General features: G+C 32.9%; 1 long non-coding RNA gene across 1 annotated transcript; it reads right to left on the bottom strand.

Moving 5' to 3' along the window:
* Window positions 1–2,458: 2,458 nt before the first annotated feature.
* Window positions 2,459–3,547, bottom strand: LOC112590056 (uncharacterized). The gene is made up of 4 exons (XR_003113960.1): window positions 3,476–3,547; window positions 3,157–3,198; window positions 2,917–3,070; window positions 2,459–2,514 (listed from the first exon to the last, which is right to left on the bottom strand). It is a non-coding gene; the product is annotated as an uncharacterized LOC112590056 (long non-coding RNA).
* Between the last annotated feature and the right edge of the window lie 2,539 nt (window positions 3,548–6,086).

Raw genomic sequence — 6,086 nt, 5'->3', positions numbered from 1 at the left:
TTTGCGTCGCTTAGGGCTTTCACACACGAATCGCCATAACTGGTGAATGTAAGACGTGAATTTAAGTTAATGAGCCAATCAAGATTGTCCTAAATTTGTATATTCCAAAGGAAGATAGAAGTAACCGTGCGAGTGCGATTTAGACTAAAAAAGTAGTATTCTAACCAAACGGATTCTAGTTACTTCTACTTCCCAAGCAGATTTATGACCAATTCCATCTTCTTCCAGTGTATATAAGTCTAAAGCAATGTCCTGATTGGCTCATCAGTTTAAATTCACATCTTATATTTACGGTTATGCCAATTCGTGTGCGAAAGTCCTTAAGTAGATGGCACACTAACGAACTTAAACAATAAGACGTGAACAGTAAGAAAAGTGACCAATCGCCGTCGATACTTCCTCGACCGTAAGAAGAATAATCGACTGTGATTGATCGATTCGCTTACTGCTTACGTCTTACCACTTAAGTTCGTTTATGTGCCATGGTCCTTAAGCCCATTCTACAATATCGACTGTAGCCCATATGTAAGAATATGATTGTAAAAAATAAAAGTAAAAATTGACCAATCACAATTGAATGTGAAAAGAATAATTGACTATAAATGGTTACTTTCTTACTTTTACTTTTTATAATCATATTCTCATACCCATTATAGAAAAGCCTTTATTTCTGGCTACCATTCCAGACGCTCACTAATCGTCGAGCGCAATTAAGTGCTGTGTACCACCGCGTTGATCTAGAGATAAGAGTTAAATTGTGTCAAATAACATAACATCGCATAATGTCAAAATCCGTTTTTTATTTCATCTGGTTACAATGTGAACTAAGACATATTTGTATAAATTGTCAAATGTAAATTTATGGCGTAGTGTTCATTCTCTCGCTATAAAAATCTATATTAAAATAGATAGGCGCCATAAATTTACATTAGACAATATATACATAGACAAATATGTCGTAGTTCATTGTAATCGTATGAAATAATAAAACGGATTTTAGCACTATGCGACGTTGTGTTATTTGCTACGTAATTTAGTTCTTATCGTCAGACCTTTGTCTGCTTTATGGAATATCTGAAACAGAAATTAACTTTTAAGTAGATTTGCTACATAATATTAGAGTAGTCTATTCATACTTATCTTTAACATCTTTTGAGTATAGAGATTATTTGATAACTTTCTTTTTATTTTTTTGGGGGGGGAGGGAGGGACGTTGAAGACAGCACGCTATCTCCAAGTGGCCCCAACGAACTTGCAGAACTTGTAGAATATTTCTCTTTTATACATCTCGTGTAACTTTTTCATACCTCCCCCTAGTTGCATCTCCTTTTATAACCTAAATTGTGCTGTAAGAAAAGTTTTATTTTACAATAAATATTATTAGTAGGCTAGATCGAAATGAATTGATATGATAAATCGAATCGTATAAACCTTGAGATAGTTGTCATTAATTTTTGTTTCAAACAAGTTTTTTACAGTTTCTACTTATAACTGGCACGATAAAACAGATTGTTTGAAACAAAAAAAACTATCGACAATTATCTAAAATCTTATATTGATCCAAATCGCTCTGTGATTCAGTTCGTTTTGGTTTATTCTAATGTGCTTATAAAAGAAAATAAAAGTTTTTTACACTACTTAATTTACTCATTTTCGCACTGTAGCTTCTGTAGCTCGCCTGTGCGAAGAGCTGCTTCCAGCCCTTCCTTGTCCTGTACTCCATCGTCAGTTCAATAATTTCTAGTACGTTTTCGTTGTACTCCTGTCAGACGTACACTATTTTGAACACGTTGTTTCGCCGATCGCAAGGCCTCTCGCATGTACGCTTGAAATTCTGTACGGCTAGGCTTATTAAAATTGCGATTACTGCAAACGGCATCTGATAGTAGGCAATAGACTGTTCAATGAAATATGTATACGCAAAATGAAAGACTAATGATTTAAATAATTATTACTAATGACTTGAATAATTTAAATAATTATTAAATGTATGTATGAAGAGGGAAAAAACAGAAATTATAGATAACGGACAATTGTAGAGAAACGGACATTTTATGAGAAACAATTTTTTCTACATTAAGGTCCGTTTGCTCCAACTTATAGATAAGGTAACTGACATTCAAATCTTATGTCTGTCTTGGTTTTTCTTCAAGATAAAGAGAAACAGATGTTTCAACTTTAATTACTTTTATTATAGTTAACTCATCATTCGGTTGATACAATCAGGCTAAAGGACCAGTTGTTCTAACTTCTTGATAAGCTAACATTTAGGTCACTTTAAAATAAACAAAGACAGACACATATTTTCACTGTTAGTTATAAATAGCAAATAGTATGTGAAGAATACATACCATAGATTGCCATAACAATTCGTTTATTATATAACGGTTGCGATTCTCCTTCACGGCCAAACCATGTAAACTTCGTTGTCAAGTTGTCCTTTATTACTTCCTTGAAAGCCAAGTTGATTGCTTCCTTCACTATAAAACCTCCCACATATTGAAGATAATCCACCTGTATTAAAAATTGCAAATATGTTTATATTGTGCGATTTTACTTTAAAGACAGATAAGGTTTAATAGTAGGATCTTATATTTAAGTCCGTCCTAAGTTCATCTTTAGATGCTGTGCAAATCGTTTCATTGTTTACGGAGTATCTGAATATTAACTTGAGACAATCTTAAATATACCCAGCAAACACAATATAACATATAACATACTTGTTAGTTGTAATTTCTTACTCAATAATGTAACTGTTATATAACGCGTGTGTTATATAACAATTACATTATTGAGTAGGAAATTACAACTAACAAGTATGTCACATTGTGTTTGCTGGATAAGATCCGACGATAAATACACTTTTATACTTGTAAAAAAATGTAACAATTTTTCGAGTTTCACATGTGAATTTACCACTTATTCATAAATATCGTCGTCCACTGTTTAAAATGTTTATATTTCCATCTCGGTAGAAATAGGCAGACAGTCTGGTTTTCGAGTAACTCGGCCTTTATCTTGGCGTGTACGCACACATTTCAACACAGTCTCCAGAGTATGTTGAAATTGTCTACAAACAAAATTTAAATATAGTCATATTACGCCTAATTATTAAATAATATTATACAATCAAGACGTAAGATATAACAAGCTCACTTGAATTGTGCTTCCATGCGGTCCAAACGCTCCTCTATTTTTCTACAGTAAATATTACGATATATATTCTCTAAATCCGAATCAGTGAGATATATTGAAAATCAGTGACTATTCACTGATTTTTAGTAAATCTCACTGATTCAGATTTAGAGAGTAAGTAGAGAAATATTGTAAATAATTAAATATTTTTGTCAATACAAAATTAATTTTGCAAATACGTTGAATTACTTATATGTATGTATACCAGATTAAATATACACTCAATATATATACATGAATAAATAATTCAATGTATTTGCAAAATTAATTTTGTACACACCGGTATTGTCCATTATCATCGTTGATCTGTGAAATGCTGCAGTACAGCACTTGTCTATATTTGAAGAAAGAACCTGAAACTTATTTAATATATTACTGCTGTTTTCAGACATGTCATATCGGTGCGTTGTAGATGCATGTTCTGTGTGAATGGGTGTATATTGTGATTCTGTATGTGTAGATGTTTGCAATGTTACATATTGTGTAGAATTTTGTTGGGGTAGATATTGCGTTTGAATGGGTATGTGTGTTTGTATTCCGTGTACATGAGGAGTGTACGTCTGATTATTACTATCATTATTAGTATTATGAATATTATATGAGAAATTCTCCTGAAGAATTCCTCTCAACTCCCTTATATCCTCTTCCAAGGTTTTGCCAATGTCCTTTTGTTTCCCTGTAGTATCCATTGACCTCTTCCGGGGTGACTCGTCAGAAGAAGTAGTCTGATATATCGAGGGTTTTATTATGGGTCGTTTTGGACGGTCCATTTGCCTATATAAGAAAATGCATAAAAATATATTGAGTACGTTAAATATATATACATATAAGTGTGTGTGTGTGTGTGTTTTACTTGTTTCATTTTTATATCTTTTAGTTTAGTTCCTATATAATTATATTATATAGAAATTAAACATGTCAAATTATATATTTATAATTATATTAATTAATTGCAGTCATCTATGATTATAAATCATATATTTCAGTAAAGTAAATTATTCTTTTCCACATAGAGGAGAACTTATGCAAAAATTATTGTATGAAAATATTGTATGAAAATAAAAACTTTGAAAATAAAAAATAATAAAATAGTCTTAGTTCAATTAAAAAGGTAAAAAAATATGCACTTAGTTAAAAAAATGTTTGCTTATTATTATTTAGCAGCAAGTAAATTTGAAATAATGAGAGAACATTGAAAGAAAAAAATAAGAATTTGTTAAATTTTATCATTATGTATAATAGCAGAAATTATATATTTATCATATTCTAAGTAATTGTCATCGTCACTACTATTCTCATTTTCTGACATGCAATTCCAAAAAGGCATCTTATAACACTTTGCATGGATTTCCTTTATATGTACAGAGAAAATATTATTATCTAATGTGGAATATTTAAAGATGTACAGTATAGAAGAAGAAATACCAACGTCATAAAATTTATTTACATCCAAAAATTTTCTTACTACTAAACGTGAATTGTCCACTATTAAATATTGACAATAAAGCAAATAGAACCATCATTCAAAATACAGCAATTATCACGTTTGTCTAAGCTGAGCAAGATTCCATTAAATATGATCGTACGATATTGGCAAGAGTTTGAAAGAAGAAAGCGTGGAAGAGGGCTTACGTTATGCTTCATGAACTGCTGAATCACGGACTGCTGAATCCGTGCTCAAATAATCAGTTGCTGTATTTGCTTCTATCTCTGCTATTCTATTTGAAATTTGCTGCAGAGGAAGATCAGGTTTTCTACTTTTGGAAAATTGTCATATTATTTTCATACGGGAAAGCAGAAAATGAATCAAGAGGATCTAGTTGCCGCACATCATTTGCAATATGAAGGAGACCGTGAATATTGTAGGAATTGAATGTTGAACCGTACATATTTTCATATCTCTCAACAAATTTTTGCAACGCTACTTCTGCGAAATTCAGGTATATTTTTGACGATGACGTTGAAACTAAAATCCTTATTGCTGCATGAAGCAATAAAAAGTGTGTGTACACTTGCTGATTAAGAATACCGTATGTAACAATAGGACCTGTATAAAGAAGGAATTGTCGAAATTCTGTCGCTTTATATTTGGTGCATGCATCAAGTGATCTAGGTCGTCGTGCAAAATCAGATGGACAATATGCTACACAGTCTGTCCCAGATCCAATGAGACTGGTCTAAAAAAATACAAAGCGTTTACTATTTTGATTTTTTATTCTTGTTTATTCAAAATAGTCTCCTTCTGAGTCAATACAGCGCTGGAAACGTTCAACAAATTTTTCGAAACATTTTTTATACTCATCGGCTGGAATGGCCTTTAGTATGGCGGTCGAAGTCTTTTGGATGACCGGGATGGTATCGAAACGATTTCCTTTCATCGGCAATTTCAGTTTGGGAAATAGCCAGAAGTCGCACGGAGCCAAATCAGATGAATACGGTGGATGATCGATAACAATAATGTCTTTTTTGGTCAAGAATTCACGTACCATGATGGCTTTGTGCGATGGTGCATTATCGTACAACAAAAACCAACTGCCTGGCTTTCGATATTCCGGTCGAACTCGTCGAATTCTGGCCCACAATCGTTGTAGAACTCCCAGATAATATCTGGGCAGACACACAGCGGTCGCTTCAAAGAATTTCTTTGACTTTCTCGATGTTTTCTTCATTGCGAATTGTTTTTGGCGGCGGTGCTCGGTCATCGTCTGCAAGGTCCTCACGACCGTCACGGAATCGGCCAAACCAACGGAAAACCTGTGCACGGGACATGCATTCATCCCCGTACACATTTTTTAGCGTTTCGTATGTTTCTGCACTACTTTTACCCAATTTAAAAGTTGGTTTTTCGACCGACGTACACAAAGTGACTTTACATAAAATGTCAAACCACA

The sequence above is a fragment of the Harpegnathos saltator genome, unplaced genomic scaffold (assembly GCF_003227715.2).
Source record: "Harpegnathos saltator strain DR-91 unplaced genomic scaffold, Hsal_v8.6 scaffold700, whole genome shotgun sequence".
NCBI lineage: Eukaryota > Metazoa > Arthropoda > Insecta > Hymenoptera > Formicidae > Harpegnathos > Harpegnathos saltator.
The sequence above is the reverse complement of the archived record's forward strand: the minus strand, read 5'-3'. Positions and strand labels throughout refer to the sequence as shown.